This window comes from Salvia splendens, chromosome 14 (genome assembly GCF_004379255.2).
Source record: "Salvia splendens isolate huo1 chromosome 14, SspV2, whole genome shotgun sequence".
NCBI lineage: Eukaryota > Viridiplantae > Streptophyta > Magnoliopsida > Lamiales > Lamiaceae > Salvia > Salvia splendens.
In genome coordinates, this window is record NC_056045.1 from 11,767,056 (window position 1) to 11,788,030 (window position 20,975).

Sequence of the window (20,975 nt, forward strand, 5' to 3'; positions counted from 1 at the left end):
TCTGTCTAGTAATATCCTAGAACGATTTAAATAAGGATAATCCTAGATCAACGTTATCTTGAATTAAAGGATTTGATTTTATCGAAATAAAATCTAGAATGATCCTAAATGGATTTAGATAGTTAACACTATCTTGGTAAATCCTAAATGAACTTAGATGATTATTATCCAAGATAAATCTTAAATAATTTCCGTTAATTATCCAGCGTGTTTAAATGCCATGCATTAAATGAAATTATTTGTTTATTTGGTGTTTATCTATTTTAAGTGGATTATCTGCCTTATCTGCTTATGTGATAATTATGCAAAAACCATATAAAATATCTAAGCGATAATTGCAACAAGTGCGTTGTATATGGTCTCCATCAATTGGTCTGCAATTTATGAAGCTTTTTCTAATATTATCCCCACCTGCTCTGTGGGGACAATAATCCTAAGAAATAGCGAGTTCATAAGGCAGACTTCTCAAATATATATAGTATGAACTAGAATTTGGTTTCCAATATTATCGCCACCTGCTCTGTGGGGACAATAATCCTAAGAAACTACGAGATTCAGAAGTTCACACAGAATTTATGAGATAGCTTGATCTTGTTAGCAGCACATGAGCATTGTTATGGGAGTGTGTTGTAGAAATGAGACTCTGTAATGCTAAATTCGGTGGTCTTGCTTAGGCAACATTAGGCGGCCATGCCACTCTGTGGTCTCTGGACTATTCGTCGATGATTGTGACCAGTAAAATTTTAAGATTTTAATGCGTATTGACCTCCTCAGGGGGATACAAAATTTTAATTTTACAGTACATAATTGTTTTGTGGTTATTTGCGATTATGTATTGAGCATAAGTATGTGATAATAAGTTTATATGCCAAATCTTCATTATGTCGTTCATATTTTGTCTGCGATCCTTAAAGAAATGAACTCGAATGCCAAAATTATGTAGACTGGAAATGAAAATGGATAAGATTCTCATCGCTAAAACTTGGAGTTTATACTCAATGATTCATGTCCTCCATTTCCTCGACATAATTCCACGAAGATTGTTCGAGAATGCTTTTTGCATGTATTTGACAAGTTCTTTGAGGAATAAGGTCAAACTATTTTCTTATAAGTAGCATGACAAGTCTTGGTTAGTGACGATGAAAGATGGATATCAATAGAATCTGTCAAGATGATTCGATTGAAATATCCTAGATGGACAGAATGTTTTGAGAAATCTTTTGATCACTCAAATAGTTTTCTGACTCAAGTCATCGTCTAAAGTAATAAGAAATGACTACAAAAAGGTTTAACTGAAAAGTAGAAAACCTTCAGAATATTAGTCGTTATATTATGGTTAGAGGAAAGTAACATGATAGATGACGAATTCATGAAGGCTGCATTTTTCCTAAGTCCTAGTTCATTTGAACAAAAGACTAGATATGGAAATGAGAGAGTCTGAATTGTCATCAAAATTTGTCTAAAGCGAGTGAAGATGCTTTGTAAGTTGGATTGACCTCGTTTAGAGAAGGACAATGACTTACATGGAAATGCAACTTCTAAGTAAGAGATCTTGATCCAGTTAGGTTTTTGTTGCAGTGGGAGCTATTTATGCTCAATTATTGTTTTATGGTTAAAGTTTAAGGCATCATAGTATTGAAACAATATAGATGCAACAAGATTGAGTATTAAACAACACATCAACTTCTTAAACAATGAATGATGAAGTATTTATGGCTCTTAGTCTTAAGGCCAAGAAAATACTTGGTTATTGTTCAAACTGATCTAGACTATCAAGATTTTAACAATTTGTTAAATAGTTTGAAAGTCTAGAATGTCTATTCGATCCACTATGAGTTAGAATCATTTGATTCAGAATACTTATATAAGTGCAACGTAAAAAGACTAGCAAGTCTCAATGGTTTACACCAATGAGGAGACGAGCAAAGCGTTATGATCAGTAGTGGGAGTCTAATCTCCATTAACGAATCCAAACATTATTTCAAAGAATGGGATAGTTATGTAAGAAGGAATCGAAGTCTTTCTAAGACAAGTTTGATCAAATGATGAGTTGTACTCATGAAAATCTTGTCATTGATGGGACAAGCGTTAAATATAACGAGATACACCTTAAAGAAACTATCATCATCAGTACCTTCTACAAAACATGAGTTGTGGACTAGAGCGTCTCTAGTCTAGTACATCTCAAGGTGTAATGTTGTTCCAATGCATGTTGGAAAGGTATCCAAGTAATTGGAGTTGAGTACTGATCACGCATGTTTTAAGGTTTTCCAAAATGATGTAAGGTTATAAGTTCTGTAATCTTCAAAGATTGAATTCTTGTATGAAGATCAAGAAAGGAACTAAAAGCCTAACATTGTGATAACTCTCAGTACAAAGAGAGATATCGAATTTTCCACGTTACCAAGGACTAATACCATTAGAAGCTTATGCACTAATAAAATCAACTTCAACACCTAAGATTGTTAGAACCATGTCGTAGTGGGAGTGTTCCTAGGCACATAACAAGTTCATGGGTCTAAGAGTGTCGCAAGACTCGGACTTAGATTAACTTGAACATAATCCCTTTAACTACAATGTAGAATTGGTTCGTTTGGATATTCATCCTTGGAAATGTGGTAGATTCCAAACTACAATCTTAGATAGACAACATATTTTACAAGACTTGCAATACTGCCTACAGGTTGTGTCAGTCAGTGGGAGCTAGTACATTTGCAAGTGTAAATGTGGATCTCAAATGTCTAGTCAATGACAATGGGATATGCCCAAAGAGAAATATCATATTCTCGTTGTTGTTGTGCCAAGATTTGTTTGATCCTTCTGTCTATCAGCACTTACATAATTAGAATGTATGTATCATGATTGTCAAGACAACTTTCTATTAATAGAAGTCTTGAAGAAATCATCTACATGGAACATCCTAATAGGTATGTAATAGAGGGCAAGAAACACAAGATTGGAGCTTATGAAGACCTTTGTGATCTTAGGCACGCATCTAAATAAGAGTATGTGTTTTAGCTAGATTGTCAAATGTTTGGAATTTGACATGTGCCCTTAAATGTGTTGTGAGGACAAGGAAGTTGAAAGTGCATTGAATATGGTATTATTGGTACTCTACGATGATGAAATCTATAAAAGTTGCAAACAACTAAGATTGGCATCTAGCGTAGGAAACTGGTTGTCTACCCAGTTTAAAATAAAGGATTTAAGAGAAACTAATTACATTCTAAGCATCTAATTCTTTGAGATTGCTAGAAAGAATGTTGAGATTCTCTTAGGAATCCTATATCTATACATTGCTTGGAACATTTTAGCATTAGAATTTCCATGAAAAGGTTTTTACCATTCAAGATGGAATTGTCTTGTCTCTAGTCAAGTGTCGTTTGACACTTAGTGAGAACAAGAATTATGAGACTGGTTCTGCAGATAGATGTCTCATGTATGCTATGATGTGTACTAAGTTCGATATTAGTTGTGCTTTTGCATAGCAAGTATATATCATATTAACCATGGCAAAGGACTTTGATTGAGGTAATGGATATATCATAGTACTTGAGAAAGACTAATCGCTATATTCTAGTTTGCCAGTCATTCATGTAATGTCCTTGGGGTTACACTGACTAAGTCTTATGACTAATCAGTGATTGAGTAAGTCATCCTCATTATATGTGTTTACATTAGGAGTATACTCCTAGAAGCTTTAATCTTAAGTTTGAGTATGCCTATGAGTATTTTTACTCTAGCAAACGCTAACTCAAGGGAACACGAGATCATAAGCTAAGCAATCACATAGAGAGATGAAATTAATTATAGATCAAGTACGCAGCAAAGACATAGTGGTGCAAAAGATATTATCAGAGAACAACCAAGCAGATTTTTCATAGAAATTGCCTTTGTGGCAACATGTTTCAAACATGGTGTGAAATGAATGGTAGTTCGATATATCTAGCTCCAAGACCTGCTTTGTGTATAAGTGGGAGAGTTTTTGGCAGTGGGTATACTCGAAAGCATGTTTTGAGTATAAGTGGGAGATTGTTAGGTTTAGTATACTGAAAAGCATGTTTCGAGCGAGTTCGCACGAATAGAGTCTTGCTTGTGTACGGAAAAACTCTACAATCCACTTTTGACCCGATTCAGTATCATTCGAACAGTTTGCACGAATAGAATCAATATATTATTACATTGTGTTTGCTTGTGCGTTTATAAGATGTTTTATAAACATTTAAACGCATAAGAAGTAAACAAATCCTAAGTCTTTTGCTTAGTAAACTGGTCGTGGGCTGCGCTCACTTTAAGGTACTACAGTCGGTTCTAAGCAATGCTTTGCAAAAGAAAAGAAGAATTTCACAACCTAGATAGGCTTTGGCTACCTATCGTGAAAGGTTGCAATGTCAGTCCGATTATTTCTAAGCCTTATTGAAATAAGATGACGTTGGTGTGGTATAGCACTGAATGGATCTAACAACAAGACGAGTCTTTATGCTATCTACTAAAAGACGAGGTCTTAATAATTAATTTCTTAATCTACATACGTTAGCATTGAGCATACGACATTGAGTATCTACTACTTTGACTTACCAAAGGTGCGGGTTTTTCGTCACCCAACGATCCAGGTATATTGGGTAGTGGTGATCATTATCTAGCGGTGCTAGGATTGCTATTATGTTGAATCGTGCACGAGGTGAGTCTCGTTTGATAATGTCCTCAAGAGGAGCTTGAACAAGGTTTTATTATTCGGAAACTGGCCAGTTGGAGTTTTATTACTCTATGAATAATAAATAAGTGTTTCTTGCTAAGTCTACTCTTGGAATTAATAAGATGTTTATTAATTAAGTCCATAGCAGACTTTAATTAATTAATGGGTATTTATATCTTAAGCACGAGAAATAAATAATAAACAAAATGGAAACCCGGAATACTTATAATTTCGGATTTGGATGGGGAGTTCAATATTACTTCTGTAGTGGCTGCTCGTAATATTCCAATATAAGCTTGTATTAAATTGTAGGTTCAATTTAATTAGTAAAAAGCTAATTGGGGGAGCTCATATCCAAAACCTTCAATAGATCCCTGACTGGGCCCAATATGAACTATTATAAATAGGAGAATAAAAGAGACAGAAAACACAATTTTTTTGATGAAAATTTCGTCCCTCACATATACAGTGTAGGGGACGACAGCTCTCCTCCGTGAGTTTTTCAGCTCCTCCTCCGTGAGAAAGTTCTGTCTTCCTTATTCGAGTCCTATTATTTCGATAAGATCAGCCCACCCTGATGTTGGAATACAGTTCGGGACACCAGTCAGAAGATCCGTGGTGTAGTATTGAAGATCATCATGGAGTAGGCGCGAGCAATCGACGATTCTTTGGAGAATCAAATCGGTAACTCTAAACCGTAGAATTCATGTTTAGGATTTATATTCTATGAGCATGAATTATTTGCGTTCTAGCATGCAATTCTGTGTTAACATGTGAATAGATTAATCCCGTAATCGGTCAAATAGATCCCACGTCTAATTTATTTGTTTTGTACAAGTCTTCCGCTGTGCAAGGGGCACCAAAACCCCAACATTATCAACTCAGAGTATCATTCTATCCGGCAAAACTATAATTTTATCAACTCAGAGTATCATTCTATCCGGCAAAACTATCATTTTATCAACTTAGAGTATCATTCTATCCGGCAAAAGTATCATTTTATACGCTGAAAGTAACATTTTGTTAACAAAAAACGTATCATGTTATCAGCCGAAGTGTCATTTTTTAAGCCCAATGTATCATTTTATTAAACAAACAGAGTATCATTTTATGAGCTGAAAGGTATCATTTTATCAGCTGAAAGTGTCATTTTATATCAAATGGCTTCAATCTGTCTTCTCATTGACTCTACCACAATTTCTTGAATCATGACGACCCATCTCATGACATTTACCACACCGTCGTAGAGGCTTATTTGCTTTCCTTATTGCACTCTCCCTCTTTGATACCCTGTCACTAGCTGATCCTTTTGTACTAACAACGTCTGGAGGATGTACATCAATTACATCAGGTACTGTCATTCCATAAAAATCCTCAACCATCTTTTTCTTTTCATTTACTGAAGGTGTTGCACAATTTCCAAATATATGCTCTTCCAAATCATCAAGACCAGCACGTAACAAAGACAGATGATGCATACTTCCCTCAGACTTTTGGACTAATCGATAAAAGTTGGAGAACAACTTTTTCTTAACTTCCTGCTTTTCATCCAAATCTGCAAGGTAAAAGATAACATTATTACAATAAATACTATCATTTCTCTGACTGAAAAATAGAGTTTTTACAAATAAGGTTAAAAATGGAGCACACGTTCAAATGGTTGTTGCTCCTCAGATGGTAGACCATGGGTTACCTTTAGTAAAGAGCTCTTCAACCACCTTCGACCAAAATATTTCTCAGGAATGAGATTAGCAGACTTATTCCTCAACAAACAAAATATATGACAACATAACAAACCAATTCTGGAAAACTTCTTACAACTACAGTTGAATGTGTCTTGCTTACAATCATACTTAACATCTCATGTTCTACCATATTGGTCCTTGACCTTATGCATCTTGATGTTATCCTCAACAGTTATAGAAACAATCTCACATACCGTACTTATTTCCTGTTGTACATGTTTGAAAATAGAATCAGTGTAGATTGTAGATGCATGCGCTTCTCAATAGGAAATTAGGTTGACAAATCAGGAATAGTTGAGTAATCGAAGTAGTTCAATCGTGTATTGACATTCCTTTGATCTCCCACAGCACAGTTAATGAAATTGATGAACTGTACAAGATTTGCATGAGGCTTTGTGTAGTTTTTAAAAAAGCTATTCTCTGATTCAGACATCGATGTAGTCCTAAGAAGCGACCCATGGGAAAATCTCAAAAATAAGCAGGAACCCAGAATTCTCTATCTTCAAACATCGATCCAAACCAGTGCACGTCTTCTAATCCATACCGTTCCATTATATCATTCCATATTATATCAAACTCATCAGGCTCTAACAAATCAGACCAAACACATGCATTCAACTCTTTTTTGAAATCTTCATTACCAAGCAAGGATTTGGGCAACTTATCTGACACCTTAACCATAATATGCCACATGCACCATCGGTGCCTTGTTTGTAACAGCACTTGTTGAACAACAAGTTTGATCCCCCAATCTTGATCAACGATAATCAATTTGGGTGCTACCCCCATACATCGAACAAAACAGCCAAACAACCAAGAATATGAGTCTCTACCTTCACTTGATAACAAGCCAGCTCCAAATGTAACTGCTCTGGAATGGATATCTTTTCCAGTGAATGGAGCAAAAATCATGCAATACCTTCCGAACATAACATAAAAATGAATTATATTTTCATACATACAGAAAAGTATCACTTTATCAGCTATGACTATCATTTTATCAGCCAAAAGTATCATTTTATCCACTGAAATATAATTTAATCAGTAAAAAGTATCATTTTATGTCTTTTAGCAACAAAAGTAATATACCTGTTAGTGTTGTATGTCGAGTCAAATGAAATTACATCTCCAAACATATGATAATTTCGTCTTGAAATAGCATCAGCCCAGAAGAGTTTAGTTAACTTTCTTTGAGATCCTATCTCAATTTCATAATAAAAGGTATCAGATGATTCCTTTTGAGAACGCATATAATCAAAAATCATTTGAGCATCTGAACCATCAATATTGGACATAATATCACGATAACCATTTCTAATATTAATAATATCACATCCAACATTTTCAGGTCCACCCATTATCTCCTTCAAAAGTTTGAATGTGAGAGTGGGACCAATATTACACCTGCCACAATCCTCCATAAACCTCCGATGGATAGGATCCGGACTGCGATTGGCCGTCATAAAATGCCTATGCTCATCCGCAACCATTAAGTGATTATGATACTCAACAAACTGATAAACCTCATACCCTTTGCTCATGCCATCTGAAAAATATCTCAAGTTGAGCTTAGCAAGACATTCACACCTAAATGACCGACACCTACGCTTCTTAACAGACACTTCAGTTGATTGGGATGGATGACCAGGTATAAAATTCTTAGAGCCTTGTCTGCTGCAAGCCAAATACTACCACTTGATAATACCATGAACTGATTTGTTGCTCAGTTTACGAATGGCAAAACCAACTGAACGGGCATAATGTTCAGAGAAATCAGTTGCTTCTACTAATGTATTGAATTTCATACCCTATCATTGGCTTCAAAGCATCATCACAAACAGGAATGTACATACCTACAAATCAGTAAAACTATCATTTTATCAACTCAGAGTATCATTCTATCCGGCAAAACTATCATTTTATCAACTCAGAGTATCATTCTATCCGGCAAAACTATCATTTAATCAACTCAGAGTATCATTCTATCCGATAAAACTATCATTTTATCAGACAGAAGTATCATTTTATCTGCTGCAACTATCATTTTGTCATTTTATAGGTCAGAAGTATCATTTCATCTGCTGCGAGTATCATTTTATCAGGTTATTGGCATATTATATGCTGCAAGTATCATTTTATCAGTTTATATGTCATGTTGTCAGGTTTAAGTAAAACTATCATTTTATCAACTTAGAGTATCATTCTATCTGGCAAAACTATCATTTTATCAACTCAGAGTATCATTCTATCCGACAAAGCTATCATTTTATGCAGTAAATCTAACATTTATAAGCCAAAAGTATCATCTTAACACATAATCGCCAATACATAATATAATTAAATAAGAAGTTCAGTACATCAGAAACATAAACCAATCGACAACTAATATTAATCTAAAATCAAATTCAATACATGAAGCAAAACAATCAATAAATTAAAATATGAACACAATCAATAAGCTAAATAATAGATAATGATTGTTACCTTCGTTATTTGCTACAGACTCCATCGAAGCAAATTCTGACAGCAATTGAACAGGTAATCAATAAAAATAAGAACGCAAAAGTGAAAACATCTTCCCGGTCACAATTATGCGAGAAATATGGAAACAAAATATGGAGATTATGGAATGATGAACCAAATCGGAAGAAAATATGGAAACAAAATCGCTGAGAAGAGGAATATGGAAACAAAATCGCTGAGAAGAGGAGAGAATCGAACTGAGAGAGAGTGAAAGAATGGAGCGAAATTCAGAAATTAAATGAGAGAAATGACATATTTACCCTCTGCGCCTTTTTTTTGAAGTAAATCTAAGGTTGAATCTCAGCCACAAGATTGGAAAATATGTGTGGTTCAGATTTGGTTATAGAGTTATTACGTGATTTGGGGGTTATCATATGATCACAACTCTATATATATATATATATATATATATATATATATATTTATATTTATATATATATTAAAAGGAAACTATAATTGTAGAAGGAAAATAAATCAACGCAAGTTAAAATTGGTCGACGACGACAACTTCTCATCTACTTACTTTATTAACTAAGAAAGTAAATAACTATCAAAATAATTTAAGGAAACTCTAGATGAATGCCATCTAATAAGAATTTTTGTTTTTTTATAAAGCCCTAATTTCTTCGGGCACAATTTTCGTAAAACTACTCATATCTTCCTCAATTGTTTTGTCATTCTAATTTGAAATTGGACTAATAAATTATATTATCAATTTTCTTTGAAGTATGTGTTAGGTTTAGTATACTGAAAAGCATGTTTCGAGCAAGTTCGCGCGAATATAATCTTGCTTATATACGGAAAACTCTACAATCCACTTTTAACCCGATTCAATATTATTCGAGCAGTATCGCATGAATAGGATCAGTATATTATTACATTGTGTTTGCTTGTGCATTTATAAAATGTTTTATAAACATTTAAATGTATAAGAAGCAAACAAAGTCTAAGTCTTTTGCTTAGTAGACTAGTTGTGGGCGTCGTCCACTTTAAGGTAACACAGTCGGTTCTATGCAATGCTTTGCAAAAGAAAAAGAAGAATTTCACAACCCAGATAGGCTTAGACTACATATCGCGAAAGGTTGCAATGTCAGTCCGATTATTTCTAAGCCTTATTGAAATAAGATGACGTTGGTGTGGTATAGCACTGAATGGATCTAACAACAATACGTGTCTTTATGCTATCTACTGAAAGAGTAGGTCTTGATAAAATACTTTTTCTTAATCTACATACGTTAACATTGAGCATACAGTATTCATTATGCATTACTTTGACTTATCAAAAGGTGCGGGTTTTTCGCAACCCAATAATCTAGCGGTGCTAGGATTGCTATTATGTTGAATCGTACACGAGGTGAGTCTCGTTTGATAATGTCCTCAAGAGGAGCTTGAACAAGGTTTTATTATTCAGAAACTGATCAGTTGGAATTTAATTATTCCATGAATAATCAATAAGTGTTTCTTGCTAAGTCCACTCTTGGAATTGATAAGATGTTAATTAATTAAGTCCATAGCAGACTTTAATTAATTAATGGACATTTATATTTTAAGCGCGAGAAATAAATAATAAACAAAATGGAAACACGGATTACTTGTAATTTCGGATTTGGATGGGGAGGTCAATATTACTTCTGTATTGGCTGCTCGTAATATTCCAATATAAGCTTGTATTAAATTGTGAGTTCAATTTAATTAGTTTTAATTGGGGGAGCCCATATCCAAAACCTTCCATAGATCCCTAACTGGGCCCAATATGAACTTAATATAAATAGGAGAATAAATGAGACAGAAAACACAATTTTTAAAGATGAAATTTTCGTCCTTTCTCTTTTTGAAGGAGGATGAAATTTTCTAATTTTCTCCTCCTTGAGTTTTTCAGCTCCTCCTCCGTGAGAAAGTTCTGTCTCTTTATTCGAGTCCTAGTATTTTGATAAGATCAGTCCACCCTGATATCGAGATACAGTTCGGGAACCAGTCAGAAGATCCGTGGTCTAGTATTGAATATCATCGTGGAGAAGGTGCGAGCAATCGATGATTCTTTGGAGAATCAAATCGGTAACTATAAACCGTAGAATTCATGTTTTAGGATTTATATTCATTAAGCATGAATTATTTTTAGGATTTATATTCTTTAAGCATGAATTATTTGCGTTCCAGCATGCAATTCTGTGTTAATATGTGAATAGATTAATCCCATAATCTGTCAAATAGATCCTACGTCTGATTTATTTGTTTTGTACAAGTCTTCCGCTGTGCAAGGGGCTCCAAACCCCAGTATGCATGTGATTAATTATGGAAAACTGAATTATGTATTGTTCTCTACTTTTTTGAAAATTGAATTTTGTTTTTTTAGGCCTTATATTTTGTGTAAATTTTTTAACTTTAATTTTAGGATTTAAATTGTATAATTTGAATCAAATTATGATTTGTTTTCATATTTTTTGTTTTATTATGTAATTTTTTCAATTTTGTAATTGTAGTTGTGATTATGAAATAATGTGCTATATTTCATCCGTAAATTTTATTTTTAGTACAAGTACTTTAAAAGAAAGAAAAATCATAAAGAAAAATAGAGTAAATGTTTAAGGTCTAATTTTCTAAGTACTTTTGTATGCACATAGTGCGTAGTGCAAATTAGCACAGAAATATTAGAAGTGTTCAAAATTTATGGATTTTTTCGAGGCACTCGGCTATTGAATTTTTGGTTCCTTTGGAACATACTAAAAATAATACAATAAAATTAAAAGAAATACAATAAAAATAAATTCATCATAATGTCCAAAATTTATATACATACCTCATGTTCACCGTTTAAAAATCCGTTTTGTCATTTTTAGTTGTCTACGATTTTAAAAGTTGTTAACTTTTTTTCATTTTTGGTATATAGATGATATTCCACTAACTTTTACACTTGCAATATATTACTCCCTCCATCCCATATCAACATGGGCATTGAAAATGACACGTTGGAAGGGGGGGGGAGAGATTCAGAGAGACGCTCTTTCGTACGTATGCACAGAAATTGATCAATGCAAGCGCTCGGTCAAGACACCATGCTTCTTAAGTCCACTGGAGCACAGGGTCCAGGAACTCAAGAGAACATACAGTGCTTTAGTCGTTGGACACTCTCAACTCCCCTTTCAAAAAATAATATAAATCCCTCAACCCGAATACTATGAATTAGTATAGGGAAGTGGGGTCGATCCCACAGAGATGGACTCGCAAAGTAGTACTCAGAGGCTTTGGACAAACAAATGGCTGCTGCCACGCAAAAGGGTTGAGAATTTTAAACTAACTCTAGACCTAGGCAGGAAATGTAAATGCTAGACCTAGGACATGTTAACTTGTAAATTCAGACTTCGACAGCAAGAAACATAACCACTTCCTGGACAGTGTAAACAACTACCTAATCTAGCTAAACAGAATATAACTGAAAGTGGGGACCATCATTCAAAAAGTGGCAAGTACAGAAAGGACTGCAGACAACAAACTTTGACGCTAGCTCGTAGCACAATGCATCCTCTCAGCTGGATTAAACTTGCAGATGAACAAAACAGAACACAAAACGAGATTCGAACAGAATATAGAAATTTGCTCGTCGGAAACTTGCCACAAAATGGAAACACATCAGATCTGCGTACACTAGACGGAATGAAAGAAAAACACGTAAACTAGGCATAAAAATCAGATCGAAACTACTTCAGATTCACGCCAGAATACTTGATCCACTCCGGATCCAAGACATCCGAACTCAACAACAAACAAATTCAGCAGATCAAACACGGATTCCTCTACAATCCAACTCCAATCTCCCAGATCTGACCATTAACCTGCAATGACTCAAAAACAGCTGCGAAACGCATCCAACTCAGACAATTTAAAACACCAAAATCTCAACAACGAAACAATCAAACTAGAAATCAACACAATTGCCATAACAGAAAATCAAACTTGCATTAAAACCAGAGATTCTTCGGTAAAAACAGCGAACCGAGCTTCAAACAACGAAGCTCGGCAGAGTAAGTAAAATCCGGAAAGCGAAAGAGAAATTGTTTCTTCGCCCCAAATAAGAGCGGTGTTACACACTGTCGAAAGCTAAGATGAAACCCCCGGACGTGTGAACTGAAATCTCCGCAAATTAGTACCAAGTGTGTGTATGAAAAAATGAACTAAGCAACAGGCTGTGGTGAGGTCTCCACCGAGAAGATCCCTCCAGCTTGCATGCTTCTGCCTTTTATAGATGCGGACATAGCCCTCGAGTCTTCGTAGAAATCCCTATTCTACCCTTCAACTCTAGAGCTTCCTCCGTCGAGCAATTCTCTTCATAATCGTTCACTAAATCGCCATTTCCTCGACCCTGTGATTTTTTGGTCTTCTTTCCTGGATCTGGCGAATTCCTTCACACACCTGGCTTAAAACGTGCGTTAGCCCCAATAAAATCACGAATTAAGTCCCTAGACCCATGCATGAAATTAGCCTTATCAAACTGCTCACACTTAAACCATGCTTGTCCTCAAGTATGAAAGACAAGAAAAAGAAATAAGGCAAATTTCAATGCACGGCCCCCCCCAAGTACGATTCCACAAACAAAACAGACTCCTAGACCTAGACAACTACAAACTAAAAAAAAACGAGAACAAACATAACAGACAAGCATGAACTAGTTCGACTTTTAGGCGACCGTCCCCACAAGCTTGAGTCCTATCCGATCGTCTACATTCTCCAAATCTTCCCCCTTTTCTCGTCCACTTCAAAACGGTTTGTCGGTTCGTCAAGAAACCCCCTTTGATTTCCCAGCGGTTAGGTTCGCTCGATCACTCATTCCTCACCAGGGATGTTAGGATCAAAACGCTCCTCAGTTAAAATTATACCACTGATGCGTTGGGTTATGAGAGTTCTCCCTTCTTGCTACAATCCTCCTTTTACTTTGAATTCCTGGGTCAGGTGACGATTGCTTCCTGCCTTTTAAGGATAACTTATATCGAATTTTCTCTCTCTTTTTTTTTTTTTTTTTTATTTTTTTTTTAACCCCTGGACTTCGTCCAGCTTATACCTCCTTTTCCCTGGACTTCGTCCAGCTTATACCTCCTTTCCCCTGGACTTCGTCCAGCTTATACCTCCTTTTCCCATTTTTTTCTCCTTTATTCTCTACTCCCTAAGCATCAAGTAGTAGCCCATTTTTATAAGTTAGCTCACAGTGTTTAGGCTTATAACTCACTCTTAATGTGGGGCTTCACAACTAGGTTATCTGAGGCTTTTTCCATCGTCCCAACTTCATCCAAACCATTCTGAATTTATTAGGAAAAAGGGGCATCAAAGTTGACATATATTCTCTCTTCAATCGCTCTTACTAAGGGAAACTTGCCTTATTATCTTACTAATTCATGCGAAACACGCAACCTAAAGACTCTAAGACACAAAAACAGAAGCTATACTTACTCCCCCCCCTCCCACTTCACTCGAGCTTGTCCCCAAGCTTTCCTAGTGAAGGGGGGAAAAGATGTAAGAACATCAGACAACAAAAACAAACAAACAAACACACAGACAAAACAAAACAAACTTCTTACTTAGACCGAACATCGTGCTAAGCGGGAGAAGAAACAACATACAACACAAAACATGCTATGACATAACAACCCCCTTCTCACACTTAGACCAAAGATTGGGCTAAGTGTGGAAGGGTTCAACACATATATACAGAACGTAGCATGTTGGCAGGTAAAAATAAAAAAAAAACGAAAGAATTTAAAAAAAACGAAAAACAGAAAAGAAGAAGTTACTTGGGTTGGCGGGGAAATTTAATTCGGGGTCTGGCCCTCGCGGGAGCCAAACTTTGGTGGCACCGTCGGCTGGGTCACCTTTGCTTTCTTCCTGGCCGGCATCTCCGGCTTTTCTGGTCTGTCATCAGTAGGTCGGGGTATGGCTGTCCTTAGGATCACGGGTCTAGCGGAAGAGGGGGTGGTGTGAGGCCTCGGGCCTTGTGATGGCTTTTGCGCAGATACACTTCCTGGACCCGGCGTTGTAATGTCGCCGCTAGACCCAGGAAGAGTTCCCGAAGCGTCTGGGAATTTCCTGCGCAGCCATTTCAGCATGGTCGTCATTAAAGCAACACCTTCCGCCATCCCGTTGGTTTGCTGATTTGACGAAGCCACCAAATCGGTGATGCGGCCCTTCAGGATTGCGGCCTCTTCCCTGCTTTTTCCGAATTCCCTTCGGATCTCGGTCATTTCTTTGCGGACCCCGTCTATTCCCTTCCGTACGTCCTCAACTTCTTTCTTAACTTCCATAACCATCAGCCTGACTTCGTCCACAGTGGCTTGATCCGTTACCTCCACCACATCGGGTTCCTGCTTGACTTGTGCCTCTGACTTACCGACCTCATAAAAACACACCTCCTTCCCTCGGGCGATCAGTAACCCCTTGTTGAAAAAAAAATCGAAATTGAAGACTTCCGGGGTTGAGCACATCTTTACTTCACGGCAGGCCTTGCTGATTTTAATCACCACGTTGCGCTTCAATAGGCCCGAGAAGATGGCACGTGTACAGATGCCTGGACGGGTTGGAGGTGACCTGATGGCAGGCTTGGGCTAACCAATAACCCAAATGAACTCGTACTCCTGTGGCCATGCACCACGTAAAATATAGGTCGGCGGTCGTCAGGGCGTTGTTGGCAGTGCCCATCAAGTTGTAGCTGACAAAAGTTTGGGCGAATCGCAGGACCCGATTCTCTATATGGTGTGCCTTTGAAAAACTTGTTTTAAATTGACCCACTTTTGGGTGAGTCAAGAACTCCCACGCACTTTGCGCTTTAAATCCTAGCGTCAACTTCGGCGGACCAACCATTCTTTCGTTCCACAGGCCCTCATCATCTTCTGTCCTCGTTAGCAAGCCCATCCGCAAGGTCCACTCCCGGATACTCATCCTATGTTCTTCATTAAAAAGCCTGAAAGTTATGGATTCCGTATCCAAGTCGGCAGTGGATTTGAACCGGAATGTGGAGAAGAATTCACGGGCCGCGTCAACTGGAACTTCGAAAGTGCAGTGCTTCAGTAACCAATCAAAACCGATTGCATCTATATACCCCCTGAACTCATCGTTAGAGCTAATATGTTTGAGTTCCGCCGGGTGGTACATCTTTCCAGACTTTGCAACCTTTCCCTCAGCACTCTTCTCCTTGTATATGGCCGCACGTTTCGGATCGTCAAATTTTCTCATATCGTCCAGCAGTTCCTTTGTAATCCAAATTTCCGTCGGCTCAAAGTTCAGTACATCTGCCTCTTGGTCCTCCTCTGAATCGCTGGACCTGGCAGGACTCTCGGGCTCTGCGGCGTATGGTACCTTGGCAGGTGGAGGAAGTGGGGAATCAGTAGATATCCCCCTCGCCTTCTCGGTCGAGGAGGAAGCAATTTGTTTTCCTTTCCTTTTCTTAGCCATCGCGCGGCGCCCCTCTTCTTCACTCTCCCTTCCACTCGGTCTGGGGGAGTCTCCCTGCTCAGACACGGCTGTCGCTAGGTCCAGCGTTTCCTTATCCTTTTGTTGTGCGGATTCGTCAATGTCATCAAGAATACTTCGACGTGTCCGTCTCCTTGTTCCCCTTAGATTTAGCTGCGAATCGGCCTCCTCAGGGACCTCAGTTAGATCCACTATCATGTTGAGTCCTGCATCAACAGTTTCTTGAGCATCCTCAGAATCGAGTGCTCCACCTTCCTCTGCTAATAATGGGGTTGCCCCCGCGATATAAACAGGGGTTTCTAACCCCTTAAGATTTCCTTCAGGTTGGGCATCAGTGCCCACAGACTTGTCGGGAGTCCTTCCCGCAACAACATCTTCCTCAGCAATTTGGGCTTCATCGCCCCCAACTACTTCTAGGGTTTCCCCTTCCACATCCTTCTCAGAAATTAGGGCGGCTTCGCCCACTTGAACATCGTCACCATCAACAACGGCATCCCTCTCAACAGACGCCTTCAGAACAGGGGTTTCCCCCTCAACAACACTCTCCACTAAGTCCCCAGCAGAAATATCGGGGTTCACTCCCTCTGAAACACTATTACCTCCATCCTTTAAAACAGGGGTTTCCCTCGTAGAATCAGAATCTAACCTGGGTTCGCTTACGGCCAACAAATTCAGTCCCGCGGCCAGATCTGTCTCTACGTCGCGAATCTCCGCAAGGGTTGGTACTGGAACAGCGGGTACTGCATCGTCCTCCGGCTTGGTGGTGATGACTGGGACTGTGTCCTGTGCAGAGGTGGTTTCTTCTGGAATTATGGTAGCAGCCTCCGGTACGAGCTCGGGTACAGCAGTGGGTGGTGTCTCGACAGCCTCCGGTTGTGTCACGGTGGTTGTGGGACCGGCTGGCATGGTTTGTCCCATTGCGAACATCGCGAACGCCTGCATCGCTTTGTCGGCCCCTCCAAACTTCTGAAATAGTTCATTCATGAACTCCGCCGCACTCTTCTCGGCTGATCCAGAGGCGCTGCTGGTTCCTTGTTTGTTATCCATGGGTATTCTGCAGAAATTTGTAAAGATCTTGGGCGAAATTTTGCAGATTAGGGTTAGAGAGAGAGAGAGAAATTTGGGGTTTTGATTTGAGAGAGAATATTTGGAGAGAGAATGAGTAAAGAGAAAATAAGAATGCCAAAACCGATCATAGTGTAGGCATGGGAGAGGACATTTTTATTTTGCAGGCGGGTGCAGGTGGTGACGCTAGCGACCGTACGCCTCCCCATAAAGTGCCTTTTGAAAACCGAACCGGTGTCGACTCCCTCCAAAATTCTTTTTCCCACAATTCCTTGCGCAAGTAAATTCCTTCTGAAAAACTAAAAGAAACATCAAACTAAAAAGAATGAAACGCCAAACCCCCCGGGCCTAGGATATGACAGCATCAAAATCATTCCCGATGGGTCTGGTGTTTCGAAAATATTTTTGGAAATTTTTTTTTTAAAAGAAAGCAATTAAATATTTACAAAATTTGTTTTTAAGTGTTCTCAAAATTTCCTGGATCAGGGTATGGTCAAACTTTTAAGTGCTAGACCCAGGAGATATTCTAAGAACACTTCCTTCCTAGACTGGTTAGGTGATATCAAAGAGTGCGCGTAGTGGCACTTCGTCCACTACACACAACTCCGAGCTATCCCTAAAGACCTTTATCCTATGTCCATTGACAAGAAAGGGTATGGAATTTGGTGCACTTCCCTGGATTTCAACTGCTCCGTTTGCTCGAAGTCCCACGATGATGTAAGGCCCAATCCATTTAGACTTTAACTTTCCAGGCATCAACTTGAGCTTGGATTGAAACAAAAGGACTTTCTGTCCTACCCTGAGTTCCTTGCCCCGGAGATTTTTATCATGCCAAAGCTTAGTTTTTTCCTTATACCACATGGCAGATTCATAAGACTCAAGCAGTAACTCTTCCAGTTCCTGGAGCTGCATCTTCCTCTCTTCTTCACAAGCCTGCGGGTTCATGTTGATCTCTTTGACCGCCCAGTATGCTCTGTGTTCGATTCCCACGGGTAAGTGGCACATTTTTCCGAATACCAACCTATATGGTGACATACCAATAGGTGTCTTATAAGCTGTCCTATAAGCCCATAATGCATCATCCAGTCTCTTACTCCAATCCTTCCTAGACGGGTTCACCGTTTTTTTGAGAATGGCCTTTATCTCCCTATTTGATATTTCTGCCTGGCCGTTGGACTGAGGATGATAAGGTGTAGACAACCTATGGTGGACTCCGTATTTCTTCATGAGAGCCTCTATTGTACGGTTCTTAAAATGGGTTCCTTGGTCTGAGATGACAGCCCTAGGGATTCCGTACCTGTTGAAAATGTTAGATCGCAGAAATTTGGCTACTTCTACAGCTTCGCAGGAGGTCGTAGCTTTTGCCTCTATCCATTTCGAAACGTAGTCCACCGCCACAAGTATGTATGTATCCCCATATGAAGATGGAAATGGACCCATAAAGTCCATACCCCAAACATCGAAAATCTCACAAACAATCACCGGAACTTGTGGCATTTCGTCCCTTCTAGAAATTCCTCCGGTCTGCTGACACCTTTCGCAATTCTGGCAGAATTCGAATGCATCCTTGTGTAATGTCGGCCAGTAGAAACCACTGTCTAAAACCTTCCTTGCAGTCTTCCTAGGTCCAAAGTGACCCCCACAAGCTAGAGCATGGCAATGATTCAGCACATCCCTTTGCTCCCACTCCGGAATGCATCTCCTAATTACCTGGTCAGCTCCCATTTTCCACAAATACGGATCGTCCCAAAAGTAGTATTTGGCTTCACTTTTTAATTTCATCTTCTGGGCCCGGGAAATTTCGTCGGAGCTGGGCACTTCTTTAGTGACCAAGTAATTTGCTAGGTCAGCGAACCATGGTTCTGCATTCGTCTGGCATTTCCCTTTTTCAGCACCTCCTGGTCCTGTCGCTGCCATTACTTCTTCAAAATCGATAGGTCTAGGAGAATCGTTAAGATAATAAAGATGTTCTTCCGGGAACGCATCAGGTATTGCTTCATCCGTCTCACCTTGGTAAATGCGACTCAAGTGATCAGCCACCTTGTTCTCCGTTCCCTTCTTGTCTCTGACTTCCCAGTTAAACTCCTGTAACAGTAACACCCAACGGATCAACCTTGGCTTAGACTCCTTTTTTGCCAGTAAGTATTTTATCGCAGCGTGATCTGTGAAGACTATCACCCTCGACCCGAGCAGATATGGTCGGAATTTTTCAAAAGAGTACACGACTGCCAACATTTCCTTCTCCGTGGTGTCGTAATTTTTCTGGGCTTGATTTAGCGTTTTTGACGCATAGAAAATCACGTAACTTTTTCCGTCAACTCTTTGACCTAGCACCGCCCCTACTGCATAGTCACTCGCATCGCACATGATTTCAAACGGCAAACCCCAATCAGGTGCTCTGATGATGGGGGCAGATACTAATCTGTCCTTCAGCAGCTGAAAAGCCTTAATGCACTCCTCATTAAAAACAAACTCAACATCGTTGTGCAACAGATGAGTGAGTGGCTGAGCAATTTTGGCAAAATCCTTTATGAATCTCCTGTAGAATCCTGCGTGACCTAGGAATCCCCTTACCTCCTTTTGATTTGTCGGGTGGGGCAGTTTTGATATCACGTCCACTTTTGCTTGGTCCACATGTATGCCCTTTTCCGATACTACATGCCCCAGGATAATTCCTTCAGGGACCATGAAGTGGCATTTCTCGAAATTCAAGACCAAGTGCTTCTCTTGACATCTTTTCAGTACTACATCCAAGCTCGCCAGACATGAATCAAATAAATCCCCGTATACAGTGAAGTCATCCATAAAGATCTCAATGCAATCTTCCAGCAGGTCTGAGAAAATACTCATCATACACCGTTGAAAAGTGCCTGGTGCATTGCAAAGGCCAAACGGCATTCTCCGATATGCATACGTTCCGAACGGACACGTGAAAGTTGTCTTCTCCTGGTCCTCGGGGTCCACGTAAATTTGGAAATACCCACTGTATCCGTCCAAGAAACAGAAATATTGCTTGCCTGCTAATCTCTCCAGCATCTGGTCGATGAACGGAAGGGGAAAATGGTCTTTCTTGGTTGCCTCGTTCAATTTTCTGTAGTCAATGCACATCCTCCAACCGGTGACTAGCCTGGTCGGTACCAACTCATTCTTGTCGTTCCTAACAACCTGGATTCCCGACTTTTTGGGTACCATATGTACTGGGCTAACCCATTCACTGTCTGGTATGGAATAAATGATTCCTAGGGATAGCAGCTTCAATACCTCCTTCAATACCTCTTCCCTCATATTGGGATTCAATTTGCGTTGAGGGTCTCTGCAGGGTTTCGCTCCTTCATTTAGTCGAATGTGATGCATGCACAGATCAGGGCTAATCCCCACCAAGTCAGAAAGTGTCCAACCAATAGCGTTCTTGTTCCTTCGGATGACTTTCAGCAGCTCCTCTTCCTGTTCCTTGATCAAGTTGCTGTTGATAATCACCGGAAAAGTCTCATTCG